The sequence below is a fragment of the Phocoena sinus genome, chromosome 21 (genome assembly GCF_008692025.1).
Source record: "Phocoena sinus isolate mPhoSin1 chromosome 21, mPhoSin1.pri, whole genome shotgun sequence".
NCBI classification, from domain to species: Eukaryota; Metazoa; Chordata; class Mammalia; order Artiodactyla; family Phocoenidae; genus Phocoena; species Phocoena sinus.
In genome coordinates, this window is record NC_045783.1 from 28896587 (window position 1) to 28924318 (window position 27732).

The window sequence follows — 27732 nt, forward strand, 5'->3', positions numbered from 1 at the left end:
TCCTCAAATCCCAATTCCCCAGTCTACTCCCCATCTAACAATATCATCTCCTTTTTTCATAAAAACATCAACATCACTCAGCATTAGCCAGAGGGGGTCCTCTGTTTCCAAGTAAACATTTCATGTAACTTGAAATAATAAAGAAGAATTATGGGGATATATTCTCTGTCCCTAGTGAGGCTTCGCGTACCTGAAAGAAGATTCTTCATCTTATATATTTCTTGGGCTGATTTATACAAAGTCTGGTGCATAGTGCCAGGTACCTTTAGCTCACCAGCATCCTATACTTCTAGGTGGCAGAACTTTCACTCCTACCTGTATAATTATAAAGGTATCTACTTAAGGAGTGTTTAAAAGAGTACCCTGAAGAACATCACGTACTTGTTTTCTCAAGCCCTATACACATCTCTGCTTGTCTCCCACTCAAGTTACAGAGGAAAAAAGAAGACAAAGAAATTTAAAACAACCCAAGTTCAACACAGTCTTCGATGCTTCCTTTCCTTAGCTCCTTTTGATCCTCGTGATAGTTCTGTAAAGGGGATGCCGTCACCTCCACATTGACCACCCCCCCCCCCAGTTGTCCAGATAGAAACTAAGACTCAGAGACATAAGGGACTTCCCCACAGTGACTCAACTAGCATGGCATAGAACCAACATTTGAACTTAGTCCTGTTCAACAGAAGCTTTTCTTGCTACTCAACATTGTTCCACAGGAAAGGTCCCAGCCTTGAACTCATCTCAAGAAAAGACCAAGGAAGTAATGCTGTCATGTACATCATGAAATCTATCAAATGCATTTGGAGAAGAAAGGGGTAAAGTAAGACTATGTTAACCTGAATAAAGGAATCTGGTGCTAAATATCTCTGGCATACAATATGGTTCACAACTAAGGTTGCTTTGCTTCTTTTCCAGAGCCTTCTGTGTACCTTACTATGCACTCTACAAGTATACAAATAACCCCCAAAAGTGGGCAAAAGATCTGAGCAGACAATTCACCAAAGATAAACCGATGGCAAATAAGCACATGAAAAGACATCCAACATCACTAGTCATTAGGAAAATGCAAATTAAAACCACAAAGAGCTAGTACAACACAATCCAACACACATATTAGAATGGCTGAAGTGAAAAAAGAACAGACAATAACAAGCATTGACAAGTATGTAGAGTCCACTGGAACTCTTATACACAGATGCAAAGTAAAATTCTATCACCAAAATTGTACGACCGCTTTGTAAAACAGTTTGCAGTTTTTTTAAATGGTAAACAAACCATATGACTCAAATATTTGACTACTAGATATTTACACAATAAAAATAAAAATACGTGTATATAAAGAGTGTTTACACCCAAATGTTCATAGCAACCTTATTTGTAACAACTGAAACCTGGACAGCTCAAATATCCATCAACAGAATACTTGTTGTATATCCATACAATGGAATACTACTCAGTGATAAAAATGAATGGACTCCACACAAAACAACATGGATGAATCCCAGAATATTTATACTGAGTGAAATAAGCCAGACTCCCCACTCATGTCTTCATTTCACAATGTGAGAGTTATATTAGAAAGCACAGTCTATTCTGTGTGAAGTTAAATCGTTTCTACTAAAGAAAGCTTTTGATAATTCCTAATGAGCCACAGTAATTTAGCATTACTGAGCTCAAGAGTTTGAAGTTTTCTGCCCCTCAACCATCTTCCCTTCTTACCTACCCTGAATGCTGACTGGTACTCAAAAGTTTCTGAATATTTCACTGTTTCTTGGGGAAGTGGAAGAGAAGCTAGGCCAACTCTCAGGTTAAAGAGAATGCACATGCTTTGGCAGTTGGGTCAATTGCCCAGGTATTAAAGAAATAATTATCTTCTCTTCACTTCTTTACGCATGCACCATGGTGTTCTAATATCGTTGCTAGGTAGTTCACCATCAGGGTGTAGAGATTCCTGCTGAGACCCGCAAACCCTGTAGGAAGTGGCCTTGGAAATGTAATAATTTACCAGTTTCTCTTTAGGTTCGAGCCATGGGCAGGTAAAGATGTGTACTGAAAGCACTGGGCCAGGAAAGTCACCAGGAAGATCCCTGTAAGCTGCATCTTAGGTGAGTATGTGCAAGTAACTGTATTTGAAAGTGCGATCAGGGCTGAATGGTGAACTAAAAGACAAGGAGGAAAGTAAAACTCTACAAAGATTAGGCTTGAAGAACACTGGTGCTTTCAACATCACCAAGACTTTTAACTACACGACCCTGATAACTTTCATCTTCATTATTTAACCTCAAGATCTTTTGCTCTCAACTTTGTCCTGGCTACCTTATACATACTCTCTATATCACAGTGAAGGGACAAAGGGGGGAAAGGGTGAAATTCATGTCATTTTATCTTTATCGGGTATGAAGTTTACTGCTTTTTGACACTTTCTTAGCGATGCTTTGAATGGAAGTTAAAAGAAAAGGTTGAATTCAGGTTGGATCAAATGGGATCCTTGTCCTGGTATCTACAAATAATCAAACAAAATGCAACTTCAATCAAGGCAGGGAAACTATCTGGTTCACCATTGAATCCCCAGGACCTAGAACATGTTGACCAACTGACCACGCTGTACTTTAAAGAGAAACAGAGACAAAATTCTATTTTACATGCTGTGAAATAGTTATCCATCCACCTCTATTTCAGAAATAGGAGAAATAAGATATAGACTATAAGTGATTTTACAAAGAACAAAAAGCTAAAAAGTCACAGAGCCAATATTTTTATAAGGAAAACTTTTATAGAAGTATAACAAGTATACAAAAATGCCCACCCATCATTAAGTATCTAGCTGGATGAATTTCACAGATTGAATACATTTATGTGACTGTCACCCAAACCAAAAAAATTTTAAAAACACCTGCACCCCAGAAGCCTTTCTCAGCAAATACTTTTCCACCAATTAACCATTATTCTAACAACCAGTATCATAGATTACTTTTCCTTACTTTTGAACTTCATATAAATGAAATGATATAGTATGTTTTTTTAAGACCAGTTTCTTTCACTCATCATCACGTGTGTGAGATTCATACATGTTGTACGTGCAAGTTTGTTCACTATGCTTGTTGTCTCATATTCTAAATATATCACCATTAATTTATCTGCCTTACTGCTGACGGACATTTAGATTTTTTGCAGTTTGAGGCTATTACAAATAGTGCTACAATGAATGTTCATGAGCATGTGTTTATCTCCTGGGTATGTAACTAGGTGTGGAGACGTTGGGTCCTGGGATACACACGTATACTCAGCTTTAGTAGGTATTGCCAAAAAGATTCCTAAAATGATTGTTCCAATTTACACTTCTACCAGAAGTGAGAATTCTAATTGTTTCACATTCTTGTTAACACTTAAAATGTTCATTTTAGCAATTATGGTGAGTGTGCTATGGTACTTCTTTGTAGTTTTAATTTGCATATTCCTGATGACTCATGAAGTTGAGTACCTTCAGATATATTTATTGGCCATGTGGATAACCCCTTTGTGAATTGCCTCTTCAAGACCATTCCCCATTTTTTTCTACTGAACTTTCTTTCTTATTGATTTGTCTAGCATCTTTATATATTCTGGATGTGAATCTTTTGATGAATTTATGTATTGCAAATATCTCTCTCCACTCTGTGACTTGCCTTTTTATTTTCAAACATATATTTGACAAGTAAAGGTCTTAATTTTAATAGGTTTTCTTCTATAAATCAATTATTTTATGATTAGTACTTTTTTGGTCCTATTTAAGAAATTTTTGCCTAGTCTATTGTATATTGGTTTTCTACTTCATTAATTTCTACTCTCACATTGATTGTTTCATTTTTTCTATTTTCTTTAGGTTTATTAAACTGTCTTTTCCCTAACATCTTGATTTTGAGTCTCAGATAATTAATTTTTAGCCTTTCTTAAAAAAAAGTATACATATACTATGAATTACACTCTAAAGAACATCTTTAGTTTCATTCCACAAGTCTTGGTATGTTGTATTTTTATTGTCATCCACACAGAAGGATTTAAATCCAGAATTTCTAATCTTAATCCAGAATTCTTTCAACTCAAGTGTACTACTATTTTATTTCTTTGGCATACATAAATGAATGGTTTTCAAACTTCTATGTGAAAAACTTAGATACCAAAAGGAATACAATTGCCATTTTTAGTTTGCATATTCTGTGCCACTAAGTGGTCAAGGTTTTTCTTTATTTATATTTTTATATTTAACACTAACAATACCTTGGGGGTATGTACTGTTATCTCCTCTCTACAAATGGAGAAACATGTTCAAGGAGATTAAGGAGTTGCGTCCATCTAACATGTAGTGGAACCAGGATTTGAAGATACCCAGGATAAACTTCGCTACCTCTAAGGTCTGTGTTCCTTTTCTTTCATGCTTTCCTACTCCATGCTCCTTCTACACACAGACCATGCATTCGAGTCCTGGAATCTAAGAATTATAACTAGAATGAGCAAAGTGTATCAGACCCTTTTATTTTGCAGGTAAGAAAACTACGTTCCAGGGAAGCTGTATGGCTCATCCATCCAGATTTCTAGCACAATGATTTTTCTGCCCTTACAAACTGCTTCACAGCTCACCTTTCAGGATAAGTCAACAGTGCCACACCATCAACGATACTTACATAAGCAGTCAGTTCACTTGGCCACAAAACTTGAAAGGTAAATTTGTCAGTATTAGTACAAAAAAAAATACAGAACCCTGATACTAGTCCCCATTACACACTTAAAAATATTTTCGTAACTTCTTTAAAAGTTTTCTTGCCTCTCACTGGTTGTCACTGAGGGGAGTAAACACGGAGAACAGAGAATGAGAGCTCCCAAGTTGTCAGCAAGAGTACTTCCTGGGCATACTCCAAACTGTCATCTGGGTTTAAAATTGACTTTGGAAACAGAGTTCCGGTGTGTGGATTCTATTAAGGCTGACTGATAAAATTCCATCTGCTCGTGTTTTGTTTGTGTGTGTGTGTGTGTGTGTGTGTGTTTATCTCTTGGCCTCTGGCACTTTTAGCAGCTTACCCCCTTGCTCACCAGGGAATTCTACTAAGGGTACCCAGTGCTTTGATACGGGGTCCCTGTGGGCTGTGATAGGAAAAAGATTGTACCTGCATGGTTTAATTTCTCTTCACTATCCAGACTCCCTGCCAGAGAGAATCTCTGTCACATAGTCTAAAGGCAGAGATAAAGCCCATGAGAGAAACTATAAGCTGTAATACTCTATTCTGAGAAAAGACATCATTCCCATGAATGCCTTGTAGCTTTTGCTGAAAGACAAAAAATGTTACTGCTCTACAGTAAGGAGAAATGAGAACTCCTATTCCCAAGGGAGAGAAAATACATCTCCATGTATGACAAGTAGTTAACATTCTGGATTGCATCTTCCTGGGCTCTTATCATGATGCGAATTTGTTTTCTATTCACTGGCTTGAATAGTAACAAAATCATACTGAAATGTGAATGAAGCACCAGCTACACATTTTATTACAACTTCCATGGTAATCTGACTGGGGGGGAAAAGTTTAGGAGAGAACAAAAGCAGAGAGCAGTTAATCAACTCTAGTATTTGTACCCTACATTGGAAAGCCAATCTGTTTATTAGTAACAAGCCAAATGCTTCTTGAAATGAACAATTTTGTAAAGCTTTGCCCACATTATACAATCGGAGTTTACGTAAAGTTCCTAAAGTGCTAACAAGTACTAACTTGCTGACAAGACTGTTTACCATCCCTTTTGGATGAAACATAAAATGAAGTCTTGGCCACAAGGCTCATAAAAGCTAACTTATGCCTGTTTTTTGCCCCCAGGAGTAGATGTACTAGTTGTGAGGTTCTGGATAAACCTACTTCAGATTTATTCTTCATATTAAACTGCTCAGAGACAGGACTCATAGTTCTTATAAACCTAGTATAGCACATAAGTTTAGGTGAGTTTGAAGGTGTGCACTGACAATGTATGTACTGGGGACTTTTAAGACTTACGAGATGATAACAAAACTCCTTCTTGAAGTGAACTCTAGCATTTCAAGTGGAAATGGGAGATGTTATTAATTATTTTTAATATTTTATATACATGATTTCCTCAGGCGATGGCCTGACTGTTAGAGAGCTGCTCATTTTTATCATGGGGCTAACTGCTTTTAAGAAGTGGAGATACATGTTTACTCACTGCTAGATTAGATGCTTACCAATCCTTACTTGGAAAAGGAAAATATTCGATACATGACAAAGCCTGAGAAGTGAGGGCACTGGATGAGAGAAATGAACATTCCTAATGTTTCTTCTAAGGATATATCAGAGTCAACATGTCCTAAGGAACTGTAATAAGACCTCTGTATACTGGTGAGGAATATAAGCAAATACTGCATATTTATTTAATATTGTGTGGCAATAACAAAAATCATAATTTCAAGTATTATTCTCCTTAACGTATTCAGTTTTTTAAAAACTGGGTGCTGAAAGGGATACCAAATAATGTAAGGAAGTGAGAACATATTATGTTAGGAAAGTCAATACATTTACTGGAAAAACAACACTTTTAAGTTGTTGGCATGAAAAAGGTCAATCCTGAGGGAACCTGAGTGATGGTGGCATCGGGCTGCATGAAACATAAGGAGGGATGAGGTTGTAACACAGGTAATGGAGAGAAGAGCAGAGAGAGAGAGAACAGAGGGAGAGAGAGAGACAGAGAAAGAACAGAGGGGGAGAGAGGGAGAGAGAAGAGAGAGAGAAGAGAGAGACAGAGGGAGGAGAGGAGAGAGACAGAGAAAGAACAGAGGGGGAGAGAGGGAGAGAGAAGAGAGAGACAGAGAGAGGAGAGGAGAGAGAGAGAGAAAGGGAGGAGAGAGAAGAGAGAGAGAGACAGAGACAGAGAGACACAGAAAACTGGGGAAAGGACAGGAATAGTAGAGGACTTCAAATGACAGTCAGCCCTGCTATTGGAATTTGGACAGCTTCACAGATACGCATGATGGCAGGGCGGGATACAGCTGACATTTGGACCATGTGTGTGCAGTATAACAGCATTGTACAATTTTGTGGAGATCTCTCTCTCTATATATATATAAATATATATATATACACACACTCTCATATATATATATACACACACTCTCATATATATATATATATACATTATATAATCCCTTTACAAATATATATGAAGGGATTACATACATAAGGAAATTACATATATATATATGTTAAGGAATTATATCAAATATTGATATTTTTTGTCTCTCTGGGTGACAGTGTTATATGAGATTTTCATTTCTATATTGATCCATTCTTTATTTTCCAAATTTTCTATAATAAGTATTTATTATTTTAAAATACATAACTATAATTTTCCTAACAAAGTCTAAAGTTATTGAGTATCTGTAGCTAACTTCTGAAAAGGTAAGAACGTGAACACACTTAAATTACATTTAAATCAAGTATCTCGCCTCCCTGCATCTTGCTAGGTGTTTAGAGACTGTACTGCTAATTTTTAATGAAAATAGTAATTTTTACCAGTTAACCAAATTTATGATTCTATTTTATTTATGTCGCTGTCACTGTTATTTCTTGCATTCTTGCTTTTTTTCCTCAGCATTTCCTTTCCTTCATGCTGAAGTATTACTTTTAAAATATCTTTCAGAGAGAGATTATGAATGAATGGTTAACTTTCTTAATCTTTGTCTATTTGAAAATGTCTTCACTTTACCCCTTATTTTTTAAATGGTAAGTTATAGGTGGGTATAAAATTCTGAGTTGTCGAGCATGTTTCCTTCAAACTAGAAAGATACTACATTGTCTTCTGCCTTTTATTATACTGTTGAGAAAACTGTCAGTCTACTTTTTTTGTTTTTAGTTAGAAATCTGCCATTTCTGGTAGGAATTTTTTAAATTTCCACATTTAAAATATTTCAGATATATCACACATTCAGAAAGGTGCATTAAATATTTATACCTTGTTTAAGGAAGGTAAGTACCCATATAACTACTATCTCAGCCAACCCATAAAATATCACCAGCATCTTAGAAGCTAATGATGTGTCCGGTCCCAATCCCCGTCTCTTCTCTTCTCTCGAGAAGTAACCAATATCTTGACATTTAAGATTGTCACGTTTTGAGGGTTTTTTTAATTAGAGGAGTTTTACCAGGGGTATTATACCTCTAAACAGTATAGTATAGTTTTACCTATTTATGGAAAACATAATTAAATACCACCAAATAGACCAAGACCCCCTCCATCTCCGTTAAGAAGAGAGCCAATTCCCTCTCTTTTCATTCAGTTTTCTGGTAGCTTTTCAACAGGCCCTCTTTCCTTGGTGGTCTGCAGTTTCACTGCATTGTGTCTACAGATTATTTTTCTTCATCCTTCTCATCATACAGACCGCAATTTCAACCTGAAACTCATCTGATTTTAATATGGAAAATCCTTACCCATTATGTCTCCAAATATGATTTCTTGGGAAGCTCCTCTATCCTTTTATTATTAAAATTTTTTCATATATATGTTGGTGTCTCAACATTTGTGCCCCATGCCTCTTAAGTATGCAGTATGTATTTTTGAAAATCTCTGTCTCTCCACATATTCTACATAATTCCCTAAGTACTACCTCTCAGTTTACTAGTTTTATGCCTGTGTTCAGTCTAGAGTTTAACTAGTTTTTAAAAAAATATGTACTTCAGTAACTACATTTCTAATTTTTCTACTTGTTCTTGTTTCATGCCTGTGTTTTTTTCTTTTCCATTGATACTCACTATACAGTTAACTCCCTGATTATGTGAACATTTATAGAAATTTCTTAGAATGTTTTATTTGTTTAATATCATCTAGAGAACATTTAGGTTCTGGTTATTGACATTTCGTATTTTTTCTTAGCGTGAATTGTTTACTTGTGTTTGGGATTGTGGTTTGCGGCTACATGTGGAGGGGAGAATATCTCCTTTTTACTCTTCACTTACGCCTACTCTCTAGTTGGCAGTCTCTGTCTTTACTCAGTTTCTTCCAAGCTCTCAGCTCAGAACTTAGTCTTATATTAGTGATCTTAAGATATCATAGATCTCATAACTGTGCCCATGGGTGGTTTGTCTCGAATTTGGTCTTAAGTCTACATCTATGTCCTTTCATCCCCTCTCTAAAGATACAGCCTCATGGAAGTCACAGATTCTGGTAACTATCCGCAGTAGCTTTTCCCAGCTTCCTTTCACAAATGAGTTTGGGGAAAGGAACACTACTTCCCTAGTTCCTAGTTTCAATTGGTAATTTTGTGCTTTAACCATTACTTTTAAGTGTTTGGATTCCTAGAGATGCTTTTTTTTTTTTAACATCTTTATTGGAGTATAATTGCTTTACAATGGTGTGTTAGTTTCTGCTTTATAACAAAGTGAATCAGCTATACGCATACATATATCCCCGTATCTCTTCCCTCTTGCGTCTCTCTCCCTCCCACCCTCTCTATCCCACTCCTCTAAGTGGTCACAAAGCACCGAGCTGATCTCCCTGTGCTATGTGGCTGCTTCCCACTAGCTATCTATTTTACATTTGGTAGTGTATATATGTCCATGCCACTCTCTCATTTAGTCCCAGCTTCCCCTTCCCCCTCCCCATGTCCTCAAGTCCATTCTCTACATCTGGAGACGCTTATTTCTGAAAATCATGTATTACTTTTATAAAATAATAATAATACTATGATTTTGTTTCAAACACCACTGAATGTGGGATGCATTGGCCAATGGTAGTGCAAGTCAATTTTAGGATAACCTAAGTACAGAAAGATGATATCTGGACCTTGAGAACAATTTCAGAGATGAAAGTGTCCACAGTTATCATGGGTTCAACTTCTTCATTTCAAAACAGTAGGACTGAGACCTAGGGAAACTGTGAATTGCTTCTCCAACATTTAGATCCCAAGCATGTGGGAAAGCCGGACAGAGTGAGATTTTATTCTTTATTCACCAAGGCAAAGTCTATGATAAGACTTCTTTAAGATGAGCTGTTCTGCCTCTTGGAAATGCTGCCCAAGGGCCAAGGGAAATTGTCTGCACTACAGAAGGCAGAAACAAAGAAATCAAATTGTTCTAATCTGCACCACCATACAAACTGCGAGGCTGGAGGAGCGAGGTCAATCAATATGTGTATTATTGCATTTAGTCCTGGCTGGAACACTGTTACAGACAAGCCTTAATTCAGGTTGCTGCTCCTCCTATCTGCAAAAGTCGGCCAGGTCCTCTGTGTTGAATTCTTATTGGTAAGTCTTTCCCCCTGCTGGAAAGTGTCAGCATTCTGTGTATGGACAAGGCTATTCACATCTATATATTGATTCCAGCATCCAAGTGAGAACCCTTTTCAAGTGACAAGGTCAAATTAACTTAAAATACACACACTGAAAGTATGTAGTAACTGGAAAAAAATACGAAGATCTTGCTAAACACTCTGGGTTTCTGATCCACTTCAATAAGGAAAAAGTTACTGATAGGAATAATAGAACTTTCCAAAAAGTAAATTACTTAATAGATTTAGATTTCTTCTCCTCCAATCCAGTAACTAAATGTAATATTAAAATCTTAATAATGCTTTCTGGGTTTTACATAACTTATTCTCACTAAGACTATGGGAATTAGTTATTGTAATAGCTACTGTGGTCCCCACTCAGATCTCCTTGTCAGGACCCATCACCCACTCCGCAGCCACAGGGGAGTATTAGTTCTGGCTGCTCATGGCTGCGCTCCTCTTGCGGCATTGGCCTTGACCTCAGGGAGCTTCCACACCTAAGATTTTGCTTCCTTCCAGAATGTGGCCTGTGGCCACCTCCAAAGAGCATCCATGCTATTCATCTGGCAAATGCTTTATTTTTCCTCTTTATCAGAAAAGAGGTTCAGAAACAGATCTTGCTCCCCTGGGATTGACTGACCACAGAATACATTCACACTGCCAGTTGTCATCCCTTCCACCCTCCAAATGGCCCTGGACTATCTGGCCTTCTCACAGAATACTACATTGGTCCATTCTATTGATATAATGTTAATTGATCAAAGAGGGACAAAAAATGGCAATGACATTGGGGGCCTCGGTAAGAATGGGCTTCAGAGGATGGAAGGTAAACCCTGTGAACACTAAGGGCTCCCCTGTTAGTAATGTTATTAGGGACTTGGTGGTCTGGGTTGTGCTAGGATATTCTCTCCAAAGTAGAAGAAGTGGTACCTTCTATCACTAAAAAGGAAACACAATGCCTGTTAGATATCTTCAGGTTCTGAAGCCAGCGTATTCCCACTTGGGAATACTGCTCCTAACCACGATGGGAACCTAGCAGACCCACTACGAGCCAGGCCTGGGTCAAGATTCCACATATTATCTGAACCACTCTAATGGGGGGCAGGATAACTTTGTACCCCAGATATCAATGTCAGCGTGGACCCAGTATCTAACAGTTCTTGAAAGGCCTACGTGCTATTTCTCTTTCCTCTGCATACATTTACCTGAGAACATGGTGGTAGGTCCCTCCGGGGAAGATTGGGTAATCCCTAAGGTATGTTCTTGCCAGTGTTGAGAATCCTTCATCTCGACCCACCTCTTCTCCATTAAATGGATTCTGGGCCCAAGAACTGGCTCACATCTGGAAACTGAGCAAGGATGCTGACCATTTAGCATCATATGGGGTAGCTTTCCTCAGCCTCCTGAGCATCTATTCTTGACTTATTTGTTGTATAAAATAGGTATTGTTCTTGGTGGCTGCCTGTCTATCTTGCCCCCAAGAATACTGTGTCCTAGTAACCATTTTCAGAACTCCCTACAGGCCAGGCCTCTCTGCTACTGCTCAGACCTTGAAACTGATTACAATAATTGTGCCCACTTGACTGGACTCTACTAAGTGCAGCCACCTGGACTCCACAACATCAGATCCTATTATCCCATTGCTATCAAGGAGCCCAGCTGTGTAACATCTCCTGCTCTTCTTCCCTGGCCTGCAGAAGGCAGAGTAGCACTCAGCTTTCCATGAGATTTTTGCCCAATTCTCCAGTGTATTCCTTCTTGCTTTGGGAACTGTAGTGTCTTTCAGACACTCTAGAATGCAGTTGGCCTTCCTCCAACATGCTCATTTCTCTGGGCATTTTGATCCCTCCTTCCACTGTGTGCCATGGAAGTTCTAGTATTTCACTTTAACTTAGTGTGGGCCTTAGCTTTCTCCAAGCTTTCAGGAGCATCCTATCAGGATATTCGTGTCACCTCCTATGGTCCTCACCAGGGCATTAACTACTATGTGTCCATGTCTATAAATTCTTCATAAAATCAGATAACTCTTAAGTCTGCTCCTCTGATATAGTACCTACTGTGGGTGGCAGTCCCACATGTATGCCCCGTGCTCTTGCCAACGAAATCCTTAGCTCCTTCAGTGTATAGGCCCTTTCCGCCCTTACAGTATCCACTTCCTGGGCAGATATCTTACGACTTGATCCTAGTTATTCTACCTCTACCAACGAGGGCTATCAAGGGGCATGACGGGAGATTTTAAGGGGGAGGGGGTGTTGCCATGAAAGACAAAGGTCTCTGTACAGTCTTCAAACAAATGGGGAGCACTAGTCTTCAGCTGAGGGAAGTGAGTCACTTCTGCAGTCTCGGAGCTTTCGAGGCAGTCTGAGGAGTCAAGGTTTTCTCTTTCTTATTGAAGTACAGCTGATGTACCTATTATCTTAGTTCCAGGCTTACAGGCACATTGCAGGTTGCTTCTCTTCCTGTCCAGTAATGCTTTTTCACTTCCTAAAAGGTATGAATTCCAGGTGTTACTTCCCAGTGAACCTTCAGCATTCAACTGCCCATCTCACAGATTGTCTCCAGGGATCCCAATCTAAAAAGTTATTATCTTTCTCATTTATACAGTGAGGCTTGCCAGAGTCCCAGGGGGTAGTTAGCAGAGCCAGACCACTTATCCAATTTTGTTAACATCAACTCAACTCATATCCTGGTCTACCACAACGCTAGCATTTGCCCCCCGCCCTGCATTCTAGCACTGTACCTATGGATAGGATTGAATTTCCCGTTGGCTTTTCTTTGGGCTGTGATGGCACCAAGAGAAGACATTACCTTGACAGATGGAGTAATATGCCCTTCAGAGTAACTAATAACTAACTAAATAACTAACTACTTAGCAGAACACTCAAGAAACCTTTCTGCAATGGCATGAGCCATTCCATATTGATGCATGAAGTCACCATCTTTCTTAATACCTACTGGTATCCCACAGAGGTTGAACACCCAGTTTAAATCCTCAAAGCCTTTCCTAACTGTTCAGGTCACATTTTTCGTTCTCCTTTAACACAGTCATCAAGTCCTCAGTGGTAAGATAAAGTGCCAAGTGTCATTTTTTAGTAGATTCTTGGCGGGGGAAAGGTTTCAGGTCATGTTCAAATTTTGACTCCACTCGTTATTAGCTATGACCTCTTGACAACTTGAGCATGTAATAAGTTCTCTGTGTCTCGCTCACCTCATCACCCATGATCAATCCTGACATTATAAATAGGGGGATATCAAGCCCCTGACACGCCCCCTAAAGTGTTGTACTATGATGTATAACTTCCACAACAAATAACTGTTGTCAAAAATAATTAACCTGCCCATCGATCCATGTGGTGATGTCCTGCTCTCCCAGGCCGGACGAGGAACGGACGTTCATGGCCAACAGGGCCGCTCTTCGTCCTGTCCGCCGTGGAAGGCGGGGTGTGGCATCCGGCCGGACTCTCGGTCTCCCGCCCCTGCCTCACGGCGTGGAAGGGGCCGGGGTCCTCTGAGCAGCAGGCACTCTCCCTTCTCAACTCCTCTTCAAGGGCCTCGCAAGCGGCCCTCCCCGCGGTGGGGGGCGGGGCGGGGCGGGCCCGCCGCCGCCTGCGCGCCCCCGTTGGTGCGGGAGCGTGTCCGCCCCAGGCAGTGCCCCTGCACAGTCGCCCCTCTGGTGCCGGGGGCTGAGCGGTGCCTTCGTGCTCTCGGGAGCCCGCTGCGGTGAGCAGCTCCCTTGTGGGGTCGAGACGGTAAGGGAGGCGCGCCTGTCGCTCTTGCGGGGCGGGTGCCGCCTCACCGCGGCCGTCCTCGCCGCGTGCCGCGGGGACTGGCTTGGCCAGGCGCGCGCCGCTTGTCCCTCCTTCGCCGGGTTGCACGCGGGCGTTGGAGCGACCGCGGCGGCCTGGCGACGCGAAGCGGGCCGTCCGGCTTTCCGGACAACCTCTGACCCCGCCCCCGATCCCGGGGCGGACGGAGGAGCCTGAGGCTGCGCAGGCTTTGCCCGGCCCTGACCGTGAACGCGCACGTGGGCCCCACGCTTACCCATGACGCCCCTCGCTCACGCCCGGCCGGAACTGCTTTGGACGGTGTGTATTTTTTTATATCACACGCTTTGAATATTATTGGGAACATTTTAATGTGAATTTGATATTAGATGCTATTAAGGAAATATTTCTATATTTTGGTGCTATAGTGGTATTATGAATGGTTATTTCAGGAACTATGCACAGGCTCCGGGCGCGCAGGCTCAGCGGCCATGGCTCACGGGCCCAGCCGCTCTGCGGCATGTGGGATCCTCCCTGACCGGGGCGCGAACCTGTGTCCCCTGCATCGGCGGGCGGACTCTCAACCACAGCGCCACCAGGGAAGCCCTATGCTTTTTTTTTTGAGATGTAACCTAAGGAGTTTGGGGTCAAGTGTCATGATATCTGTAATTCGGTTTTAAAAACCTAGAGCAAAATAGCTAAAGGCAAAATGTTAACAAATTATTAAATCTAGGTGATAGGTACATGGATGTTCAGTACATTATGCTGTCAACCATTTTACATGTTTAAAATTTTTCATTATAAAATCTTTAAATAAATCTTGCCATCTTAATGAGTATAAAATTATATAGAGGGAGAACAAATAGGGTACAGTGTAGGGTACATAGAAAGTGCTCAGTAAGTGCTATACAGTATTCTCCTCCTACTGGGAATTCTCTGTTCTAGAGTGAGGACCCATGTGTTCACTCAGAGTAAGTGATGTGGTCCCTCTGAAATTAGTTTCACTTAGCACTCACCTTTTAGGGTAATGAAGGGGAAATCAATGTTGTTTGTCAAACAAACACTGTTAGTATGAGTACAGCATATGTTAATACTATTGCAGCTTGATGATAAATGATCAATAAGTGAAGTAGACACCTACAATACCAGATCATCCGTGACTTCCCTGCCATTTGGTATGCATCCATTAAGTGATTGATGCTTATTAAAGGATTGACAGGTCAGCAAATATCTTGATTTTCTGTGCTTCAGAGATGTTCCAGTCCATGAAGATATGATTTCAGGAGGTTAATATGCATTTAGCATATAAATAACTTACAAAGAGGAAGTTGCACGTTTTCTTACCACCCCATTAGGCTATTTGATAATTTTATATCCTGCGAATTGCTTTCAAAATCTACGAGAGTATAGAAATTATTTGGAACAGTTCTCTCATTTCAAAGATGAAGAAACTTAAGTTCAGGGAAATCTAAGGGTTTCCCAGACCAGAAAATAGGACCTTCAGTTTTCAGTTCTGTGTCGTGATATATAAAATGCATACAAAGGGTGCTTTAAAACAAAACTTTGGATGGGACTTTAACATAACATGGAAATTACTCCGTATTATATTCTCAATTTTCGTTCCATCAAATACATACTAATTGTTTACCATTGTTGACAAGCGATCAGGATGCTACAGGAAATGCACTGTGTTTCTTGCCTTCAGCAAGCTCAGAACCTACTGAGGGAATTAAATGAACAACAGTAAACAAGTCAGCTGAGAGCTGTGGTGACATCAAATAGAGAGGAATGGGTTATGCCAGAGTTGGCCGCACAAACAGAGTAGCTGTCATGGAGGAACTGGATTTAATCCAGGTCGCAAAGACAATAAACTTTTATTCACTGGATGAAGTAAGAATGACAAGGGACAGTATGAGTAATGACACAAAAACATAAAAGGGCTTGGTGCCTTCAGAGAAAAATGAGGCATGTGGTGCAGTTTGGTGTGTGCACTAGGAAGGTGGGGTATCAGGAGATGAAGTCACCTGGGAATGGTCCTCAACTATGGCTTTGTATTAGAATTGTGGGGCCTTTAGGGACTTTCCACCCCCTCACTTGTTCCCGTAAACCAATTCTTCTCCCTATCGTGCGCCACTCCTTCTCCCTATCGAAACCAATTCTTCTCCCTATCGTGCGCCACTCCTTCTCCCTATCGAAACCAATTCTTGGAGTTTTTCAGTTGACGGGGACTTGCCAGACAGCGGGTAATTTTCCAGTTGCCCGTAACAGGTATACGCCCTAACCGCCACAATGAACAGACAACTATAACGGCCAGAAGGTGGGACAAAAGTTCCTAAGCCAATGAATTCAAAAGTCACCACATTTACCCAATCATTGTGAGAATATACCCGCCCTATGAATAAATAAACCTATAAAAAGTATGTGATTCCGCTTTTAGGGGTTCCCCATCGGCCTCCTGCGTGAGGTTCAGGGAACCCCGGTGCATCGGCTCCTAATAAACCTCTTGCGTGTTGCAGCGGCTCTCGACTCTTGGCGGTTCTTGGGCGAGTTGGAATCCCTCGTAGACCGTTTGGGTCTAACATTTGGGGGCTCGTCCGGGATCCCCACTCGCCCCCGGGTCACAAGAACATCGGGAGTCGGAGGTATCAGGTAGGCTCGAGCCCAATTGTCTGTTTGTTTGTCGTTTGTTTGTTGCTAGCCGCCATTAGGAAAAAGCCGTGCGAACCGGCTTGCTGTGGAATCTGTATTGGACTCCTGGCTAGGCAGACGTGCCGAAAGCTGGTGTCCACGGGCCCCGGGGGACGCCCTGGTGGTCCATCTGGAAGGAGAAACAAATTTTGTCTCCCCTTCATCTGGTTCTGGCAGGTTATATAAGCTGCCATCTGAATTTGAGTTGGTTTCGGGTTTAAGTTCGCGGCGGCTGGTTCTGGCAGGTTATATAAGCTGCCATCTGAATTTGAGTTGGTTTCGGGTTTAAGTTCGCGGCGGCAATATCAATGTGTGTCTTTTGAAATTTTATTGTTTTTCTGTACTATTATCTTTCTTTTGACGGACGACAATGGGACAAACTATGACGACTCCTCTTTCTCTTACCCTAAGCCACTGGACCGAAGTTAGGGCTAGGGCCCACAACCTTTCGGTAGAAGTAAAGAAAGGAAAATGGCAAACGCTGTGTACCTCTGAGTGGCCTACATTTCAGACAGGGTGGCCACCCGAAGGATCTTTTTTGTTATATAAGGTTGGGCTAGTCAAGTCTAGGGTCTTTAACACAGGACCCCACGGACACCCAGACCAGATACCATATATCTTGGTCTGGGAAGATCTAGTTCTCTCCCCGCCTCCATGGGTCCGGCCCTTTGTTTCCTCAACAGGCACGTCTGCATGCGCTCCAGCACAATCGGAGATATTGGCCCTGAAGAAAACCCCAGACACGGAAAAGTCATCTGCTGCCCCGGACCCGCCAAAGGCGATATATCCTGACCTGCAGTCTGATTTGCTTCTTCTAGATTCCCCACCTCCTTATCCTCCGGCCCTAAATCCCATGTCGCCCCTAGGACCCCCAGCTTCACAACCCTCCGCACCAGTAGGGCCACCTGTTATGGCGGAAAGGGGGGGTCCCTCGGCGGGCACCAGAAGCCAGAGGGCTGTTTCCCCAGATTCTACTGCTTTACCCCTTAGAGAATATGGCCCCCCCGATAACCACGGGAATAGACCCCTTCAATACTGGCCCTTTTCCTCTGCAGATCTTTATAATTGGAAGATGCATAACCCTACTTTCTCTAAAAACCCACAGGCTCTTACTGCTTTAATAGAGTCTCTTGTCTTCTCCCACCAACCCACCTGGGATGATTGTCAACAGCTCCTCCAGACTCTCCTCACAACTGAGGAGAGGCAACGGGTTCTCCTGGAGGCTAAAATGAATGTGTTAGCCGCCAATGGACAACCTACCCAGTTGCCTAACGAGATTGATGCCGGGTTTCCACTCGTCAGGCCGAATTGGGACTTTAATACCCCGGAAGGTAAGGAGCACCTGAAAATGTATCGCCAGGCTCTGGTGGCGGGTCTCCATGGAACGGCCAGGCGCCCCACGAATTTGGCTAAGGTAAGAGAGGTAACTCAGGGGCCCCAGGAATCGCCAACCGTGTTCCTAGAACGCTTAATGGAGGCTTTTAGACGATTCACTCCTTATGATCCAACCTCTGAGGAACATAAGGCCACCATAGCAATGGCCTTTATTGACCAGGCGGCCCCTGATATTAGAAAGAAGTTACAAAGGCTGGATGGCCTACAAGGTTTCTCCCTTCAGGACTTAGTAAAAGAGGCAGATAAGGTATATAATAAGAGGGAGACAGAAGAAGAAAGAGAAGAAAGAAAGCAGAAGGAACAAGAGGCTCGTGAGGTAAGATGAGATAAGAGGCAAGAAAGACATTTGAGTAAGATACTGGCCACTGCAGTCAGAGGAGGAAACAGTAGAGACAGAAATAGACAGGAAGGGCGAACAACGGATAGAAGGCGGCCATTAGACAAGGACCAATGTGCCTACTGTAAAGAAAAAGGTCATTGGGCAAGAGAATGCCCTAAAAAAAGGAACGGGGGAAGGATCACTAAGCCTTTTCATCTGTACGTGGCCGAGAATAAAGGTATTGCAAAGGGAGTACTAACTCAGAAACTGGGCCCCTGGAATCGCCCGGTTGCGTACCTATCAAAGAAATTGGATCCTGTGGCAGCAGGATGGCCCGCCTGTTTAAAAATAATCGCCGCGGTGGCCGCTTTGGTCAAAGATGCTGACAAACTGACTTTGGGGCAGAACCTAACGATAACAGCCCCCCATGCATTAGAAAGTGTAATTCGCCAGCCACCCGACAGATGGCTAACAAATGCCAGGATGACTCATTACCAAGCCCTGCTGTTAAACTCAGATCGTATTAAGTTTACCTCAGCCACAGGACTCAACCCGGCCACCTTGCTACCCGACCCTGACCTGGAAAGCAGTACCGTCATCCATGATTGTCAGGAAGTACTGGCTGCAGCACACCGTAGCAGACCAGACTTGATGGATCAGCCCCTCCCCAACGCCGACGTTACCTGGTTTACTGACAGAAGCAGTTTCCTAGAGGAAGGTAAGCGTCGGGCGGGAGCAGCCGTGGTAGACGGGAAAGAGGTCATCTGGGCAGCCACATTACCGCAAGGGACATCGGCCCAACGGGCTGAACTAATCGCCATGACTAGAGCATTGGAACTAGCAGAAAACAAAAAGGTAAACATCTATACGGACAGTAGATACGCATTTGCTACCGCCCAGGTCCATGGGGCCATTTACCAACAAAGAGGGTTGCTCACCTCGGCGGGCAAAGAAATTAAAAACAAAGAAGAAATAGTGGCACTGCTAGCTGCCCTCATGCTCCCCACTAAAGTCAGCATCATTCATTGCCCCGGACACCAGAAGGACAATACCCCGGTGACAAGAGGCAACAAATTGGCAGATAGGGTGGCACGAGAAGTGGCTCTACGGGAAATCATACTAGAACTATCAGATGAGAGTCCTGGGAAACCAAATGATAGGGGAACAATTACCCCAGCCATAACTAAAGGAACATTATCTCCTCAACAAGTAAAATCCATGCTACAACAGATTCACAGATGGACACACTTGGGAACCAAAAAGATGGTGTCCCTACTACACAAGACAGGTTATGATACCCCTGGACTAACTAAATTAGCTGAGCAGATTGCACGAGAGTGCATTCCATGCCAACAGGTAAACTCCCATAAAGGAAAACTTGAGGTCGGAAAAAGGCTCAGAGGAGACTGCCCAGGAGCCTATTGGGACACTGAAATACGCCCTGGAAGGTACGGTAACAGGTATCTTCTAGTTTTTATAGATACCTTCTCAGGATGGGTAGAAGCTTTCCCGACGAAGAAGGAGACAGCTACTGTGGTGGCCAAAAAGATCTTAGAAGAAATTTTCCCCCGGTTCGGGGCACCAAAGGTAATAGGATCAGATAATGGTCCCGCCTTCGTCGCCCAGGTAAGTCAGGGTGTGGCCAAATACCTGGGGACTGATTGGAAATTACATTGTGCCTATAGACCCCAGAGTTCAGGACAGGTAGAGAGAATGAATAGAACTCTAAAAGAGACCCTAACTAAATCGTCCATAGAGACTGGCGGTACAGATTGGACGGTGCTCCTTCCCTTAGCCCTGTTCCGGGCTAGAAATACCCCCTCCCGCTATTATCTTACTCCATTTGAAATACTATACGGGGCCCCACCTCCTCTTTTTACGCTAAGGAGAAATATTAAGTCCTGACTGTCAGAATAACACTGACTTATATGCTAGGCTGTTGGGACTCCAGTTGGTCCAAAAGGAGGTGTGGTCCCAGCTGGCAGAGGCTTACCGACCAGGAACACCAGCAGAGGCTCATCCCTTCCAAGTCGGAGATTCCGTGTACGTCCGTCGGCACCGAACCCAGACTCTAGAGCCTCGGTGGAAAGGACCATACATCGTCCTGCTCACCACCCCCACGGCTATAAAGGTAGACGGCATCGCTGCGTGGATCCACGCTTCACACGTGAAGGCCGCACCAGCATCTGCAACATCGGAATGGCGAGCCCAAAAGACCAGCAACCCGCTCAAGCTCAAGCTTCTGCGATCATCAGATTTATAACTTTAACTCTGTTACCCCTACTGACTGTGAGTAATTTTAGTCCTCACCTGCCCCAGCGTTTAACCTGGCAGGTAATTTCCCAGACTGGAGATGTAATATGGTCTGTTAGCAATATCGCTCCCCCATGGACCTGGTGGCCAAACCTTTTTCCTGATGTTTGTAAACTGGCCATAGGGGCTCCCGGTTGGGATTTAGAAGACTATTATGATCAACATAATGTTCCAAAAATTTTATCAACTAGAGCTGATTCCTCCGGAAAGGGTTGCAAAAACGGGATTCGGAGGACTGGGCTCAGAGCTCCTGCTTTCTACATATGCCCCGGGTTCCATCGCCACAGGTCCCTTAATTATAAATATGGAGGAACTGAAAACTTTTATTGCAAAAGCTGGGGATATGAAACCACAGGAGACACCTATTGGAAGCCCACCTCTGGCTGGGACTTTATTAAGATGACAGCCAATTATACACACCCAACCAACCCCTTAACTTATAGGCCTGAATGTACTAAATGGTGCCATCCCCTTAAGATTTCTTTTAGTGAACCAGGAAAAAAAGATAAAAAACTGGATAAATGGCCATTCATGGGGAATCAGGTTTTATAAAGAAGGATATGATGATGGATTACTAATGACCATCAAACTAAAAATTGAAACCCCTACTCCAGTTCCTATAGGGCCCAACCCTGAGATAGGGCACTCTTTGCTACCTTTGGCCCCTCCCACAGCGTTACCAGAGATAAGAAACCAAACTTCTGAGCCAAAAGGAATAACAATCAAGCCCAAGACCCCCCGGGACCGAATGCTCTCATTGGTCCAGGCGGCTTTTGAGGTTTTAAATGCCACAAACCCGGAGGCTACCAAATCATGTTGGCTTTGCTATGCTGCTCCTCCCCCTTATTATGATGCTATAGGATATAATTCTAATTATAATAATGTTAACACTCCAGATCAATGTCGATGGAAACAAGAAGGAAATAGTAAATTGACCCTGGCCTCAGTATTAGGAAACGGTACATGTGTAGGAACGCCCCCCTCGTCCCACCGACATCTTTGTACCAATTTAAGCCTCCCACAGGGCTCAGGGTATCTCCTCCCTCCTCCGGATGGATGGTGGGCATGTAACACAGGATTGACCCCCTGCATTTCTTTAGAGGTCCTTAAAGCTTCAACCTATTTTTGTGTGTTAGTTCAGCTGGTCCCCAGACTCATTTATCATTCAGATTCATCCTTTCTAGATGAATATGAGGGCAGAGGAAGGTTTAAGAGGGAACCCATAACACTCACCCTGGCTGTACTCCTAGGACTAGGAATGGCAGCCGGGGTAGGAACAGGTACAACAGCCCTCATCCAACAACCCCACTATTATGATGCCTTAAGGCAAGCTGTAGATGTTGACCTCCGGGCATTAGAAAGTTCCATAACTCAGTTAAAAGAATCCCTCACCTCGCTTTCAGAGGTGGTAATGCAAAACAGGAGGGGATTAGATCTGCTGTTCCTTAAGGAGGGCGAACTATGTGCTGCACTAAATGAAGAATGCTGTTTTTATATTGATCATTCTGGGGCTATTACCAAAACTATGGACAAACTTAGGGAGCGCCTGGACAAAAGACAACAGGAAAGGAAAAATCAAACAGTATGGTTTCAATCGTGGTTTGATAAATCTCCCTGGCTTACTACTTTAGTTTCCACCTTGTTAGGGCCCCTCATTATTTTATTGTTGCTCTTAACTTTTGGACCATGCATTCTGAATCGCCTGATAGCCTTTATTAGAGAACGCATTAGTACGGTACAAGTTTTAATGCTAAGGCAACAATACCAAAACTCGCAAAAAGAAACTGAAATTCCATGATTGAAATTAGTTACAAAAAAAAAGGGGGGGAATGTGGGGCCTTTAGGGACTTTCCACCCCCTCACTTGTTCCCGTAAACCAATTCTTCTCCCTATCGTGCGCCACTCCTTCTCCCTATCGAAACCAATTCTTCTCCCTATCGTGCGCCACTCCTTCTCCCTATCGAAACCAATTCTTGGAGTTTTTCAGTTGACGGGGACTTGCCAGACAGCGGGTAATTTTCCAGTTGCCCGTAACAGGTATACGCCCTAACCGCCACAATGAACAGACAACTATAACGGCCAGAAGGTGGGACAAAAGTTCCTAAGCCAATGAATTCAAAAGTCACCACATTTACCCAATCATTGTGAGAATATACCCGCCCTATGAATAAATAAACCTATAAAAAGTATGTGATTCCGCTTTTAGGGGTTCCCCATCGGCCTCCTGCGTGAGGTTCAGGGAACCCCGGTGCATCGGCTCCTAATAAACCTCTTGCGTGTTGCAGCGGCTCTCGACTCTTGGCGGTTCTTGGGCGAGTTGGAATCCCTCGTAGACCGTTTGGGTCTAACAGAATCACCTGGCAACTTTCAAAAAATACTGATGTCCAGGCCCCACTTCCAAACCAAATGATACCTGGATACTTGAGGGTGGCTGCAGGCCCGGGTATTTGAAGTTCCCCAGGTGATTCTTGTGTACGAGGTTGAATACTGGTGAATTCAGGTGAGCTTGCTATGAAAGGAAAGGTTTTTAGGTCAGTAGTTGTCTGGATCATGCTGATCTAATCCAAGGTCAGATCCTGAATATTAAATGCCTTTTTATTTCTGAGCAAGTAGTCTCAACATCAAGACAGTAGCTTGGATGACTCAGGGACCTGACTTTTGCTGAAACTACTAGTTTTAGTTGTTAAAGCACTTTCTAACTCTCCATAATAAAATCTCAGAATCAGGGTAAGATACTCAAAAATTAAAAGATTCTATTTCCTCAAATTTAGTTCCCACTCAGATAACTAGGGACACTAGTATCAAAGAAAGCCCAATGTAGGATAATTTAACTTTCCTGGATTTGCCAGATTCTCATATTACAAACCCAACCCAGAAGTTCTCCAGTGTTGTTTTAATTCAATCATTTAACTTTCATTTATTTAAAAAAATATTTATTGTGTATCTGTGGTGTGCCAGGCACTGACCCAAGCTCTCCAGACAGAGCTGTGACAAGACACCCCAGCTCTGTGTCACAGAGCTCACATTCCATCAGAGGACTTCTTTCTTTCATTTCACTTCAGCACGTCTAATTCCACACTCTACTTCTTTGAACAACATAAGCAACTCAGAACAAATTTTGGGTTTGATTAAAATACGTAATCATTTTTTCATCCCTCTTCCTACTGTCCCTCTTCTCCTTTTCTTATTAATCTCTTAAAAACACCACTGTCACTACACGTCACTCCCAGTTCAAAGGTCTCCAGTAGATCCCCCTGACTTATGGCAGTGAATCTGTGGTCAGTTTTTAACCTCCTCTCCCATCCTAGCCCTTTTTTGAGGACCACTGTTATGTCTGCTTCTGTTATTGAGATGAATAGGGCACATTCCCCTTGTGTATCAGGTTGGAGAATAAAGTACAAATCCCTTATGCTAACTTCAGCCACACCTGACCCCACAACTTGATCAACCTCTGATACAGGAACATTAGTGCACTTGGTGTTACTTATTTTCTACATCCCTGCCTGGAGTCTCTTTCTTTGCTCTTTTTCTTCTACTGTAAAGGCCCCAGTGCTTTCAGCATCTTCCACTCTTCAGCAATTACATCTTCTGTTTTCTTCAAATATTTTTCATGTTATTATTTTCATCTCTATTTACTTCAACAGACGAATAGCCTCATGAGGGGTCAGGACTGGAGTTCATAAATATGTGCCTTGTTCATAGCCCATGAAAGTGCTGGGCACACAGAGGCAGTATAGGATGAATACAAGAGCTTTGGGCTTAGAATCTGACAGACTAAAGAAGAGAAGGAAAAACTATATCGTTTTTAAAAATTGCACATCTGACTCTGTTAACTTGCCAACAAGGGAACGTACAGCAGTGAAGAAACTCACTTAGTTGTTCATCGGATAGAAAAAGAAATAAAGGGATTTTAAGTGCCTGAAAGTCAGAGTTAATGGTGGCTGTGTCAGATACTTGTTAACTGAAGACTAGCATTGTAGATAGAACAGAATGAGCCGGTGGATCCAGCACAATTGGTTGAAATAAGCCTCATTGTTCATTTTTATGGACAGTGTGTTCAGTTAGGTCTGTAAGTATCTAGAACACTGGGGTCATTCAAAGTTCATATCTTCTATTTGATGCAGCTGTTTAGAGTTCGGTATTAGGACACACAACAGTGAACTTTGATATCTCCTCCCGATTTATTACCTTAAGTGGCAAATGTCCTCTATGAAGGTTTGTTTAAAACTTTTAAAATAGTTAACATGTATACATTGTCTAGCATGTTGTACACACTTAATACAATTAATGTGACATTTTTATTAAATAATACTTACTAATTGATTAATTTTTAAATCAGTCCCAAAAGGCATGTCCTTAATTTTTATTATCTTTGGAAAGAATTTGGAGAATGAGGAGAGCTAAATATATTGATTTTAATAAGTATATTAAGGGGTTATATATAATTCATTTGTAGTTGGACAATGCAATCTGAATTAATTTTTCTTTAAATTTATTGATGCTGGATTTATGGCCCAAATGTCGTTTATTTTCTATGAAAATGGATTCTATCCTGATCGTTGGTCATGTTGAGTTTTTCTACATTCATACTGATTTTCTGTCCAAGCATTTTATTCATTATTAAAAGAAGGGTGCTGATTTCTCCACGTATAATTATGTCTTCTATTTCTCCTTTCAGTTCTATCAGGTTTTCTTAAAATAGACTTCATTTTTTAGAGCAGTTTTCAGTTCACAGCAAAAGTGAGTAGAAGGTACAGAGATTCCCGTATATTCCTTATCCTGACACACGCACAGCCTCTCCCTTTATCAATATCCCCCCAAGAGGGGTACATTGTTTACAGTTGGCGAACTTACATTGACACATCAGTATAATCCAAAGTCCGTTGTTTACATATAATTACATATAACACAAAGGTTTTTAGTTGTACTTAGGGGGAATAGGGGAAATTGTCTAATTTATCTTCTCAGAAGTGGGAATCCCAATGCAATATTTAAAAAATCAAAATGTATGCCAAAAATCCATGTAAACAAAATGTCAGAGCTTTTAAATAAAGACAGGATCAGTATTACTGAATTTCCTCTTATTTCAAGCTCCAGTATGACCCTTCACAGCACTGTTATTGACATTCTTTATATTTAAAATTTAGGATTTACCTTCATGTAGCAAACAACCAACCAGTGGCTTCAATAAGAGAGAAATTTCTTTCTTGCATAGAGAAAGTCCTGAGTCAGCAGCTCTGGGCTGGGAGAGAGTTCCACGGCACTATCAGGACTTTGGTCTCCTGACTTTTCATCTCACCATTTTCAGCCTATGCTTTTTTTTTCTTGTTTTTTTTTTTTTTTTCAAGGTCACCTTGTGATGTGCGTGACTGTGTTGAGTAAGAAGAAGGAGAAATGACAGAAGAGCGCAGAGGGGTCCTCTCTCATCTGAGACAGCACTTTTCAAGTAGCCTTTCCACAATTCCACACATTTCCACATACATCTTCTTGGTAAAGATTCATCCCTTTGCCATTTCTAGCTGGTAAAGAAGGTTGGGGGTAGAGTCTTTTATTCTGGGCTGCAGTGTGCTTAGCTGAAAATCAGAGTGCCCTATTTAAACAAGAGGAGACCAGATGTTGGGGGAAGGGAATTAGCAATCTCTAACAAACATATAATACCATGCTAGATCCCAAAGTCTGAAGGAGGCTGACCCAATTCCTGTTTATTTCATAATGCCATAAATATTGGTAAATAGTGATAATTTTCTTTGGAGGAAAATGCAAAGTCAAATGCACTAAGTATAGGTTCAAGAATTCTAAGGTACATACATACTGAGAATAGTTGGAAAATATCAACACTAACAGTTTCACTCACTATCTTCCTAGGGCTGATTTGGAAGTTCTACCTTATCATCCGGGTCAATGTGAATGGGTGTGATTTTAGATCCAAGGGGTAATTTGTCCCATTTACTGGGAAAATATATGTGGTTTTTTTTTTTTCCTTCATGTCAGGCCCATTGCTCTGAATATTAAAGAGGCAAGTTCTCATCAGCTTCACGATACTGTGGTTGATGTCAATATGTTCTCACTTCCTGAGCTTAAATCCCCTTACTTCTCACTGCTGACAGCTGTCTAGCAGGGCTGTAAAGTTTTCCAGGGCGACTATTCAGTCTGGAGCAGCATATCTATTTGAGGAAGAAACTTATATTGTAACAGTTTTGAACAAGGTTAATAGGTTTTTTGTTTTCTTTTGTTATCGGGCTGGGAGCTCCAAACCAAGTGCTAAAAGGCAGGATTTTATTAAATCTTTAAAGGAAAACACAATAAAGCCGTGGATCTGCAATAGGAAAAGTTTTGTTTGTTTAAAGCCCAAAATACATCAATCAATCCATCAGTCACAGAAAAAAAATATAAAGCACACATGGAGTAAAATATACCATAAAAAGTTTCATTGCTTATATTTACCTGATTTATAGATTTTGATGGAACAGAGCATGTTAAAGACGAGTTCAGAAAACATTTCAGTATACCCCAATTTGGGGGAAAAAGGGCAGAAAGGAAAGAAAGAACTATTAAAAAGACTTGGTTAATCAGAAAACACTATTCAGATGATAGGAATAGGATGCCGATGTCTCCAAAACATGAGTGATGAACACTTGGTACCATCTCTCAAAGAGACGAAGATAGTCCCTTAAAGGTACACATTGGGAATGAGTCAGAGGCAGGGCTGGAACAGATCTACACCTTCTAACTACAGAAAAACATGCTGCTGTCCAGGTCGGGGGACATAGCAGGCATGAAAAGTAGTGAGGCAAAGGGGCAGCCAGGCCCATGCTTGCGAAGAGCAGAGAGGCAGGAGGGGGCAGCTCAGGGGTCCCCCAGTGTCGTTAGGTCACTGACATGCGCCCTGCCGTCTGCTTGAGCTGAGAGTCTCAACATTTCTTTCACCTCTTACCACAGTTTTCTGAAATGTGATATTCCTGC

General features: G+C 41.9%; 1 protein-coding gene and 1 pseudogene across 1 annotated transcript in view; one reads left to right on the forward strand and one right to left on the reverse strand.

Moving 5' to 3' along the window:
• The window catches only part of LOC116746703, a 31065-nt pseudogene extending 17970 nt beyond the window's left edge, over positions 1-13095 (reverse strand).
• Positions 13096-14309: 1214 nt separating this feature from the next.
• Positions 14310-27732, forward strand: part of KCNU1 (potassium calcium-activated channel subfamily U member 1) — a 181524-nt gene continuing 168101 nt past the window's right edge. The window contains exons 1-2 of the mRNA XM_032618128.1: positions 14310-14375; positions 26118-26259. The gene's annotated coding sequence lies outside the window, so the exon portion shown is untranslated. The remainder of the gene's footprint in view (positions 14376-26117; positions 26260-27732) is intronic.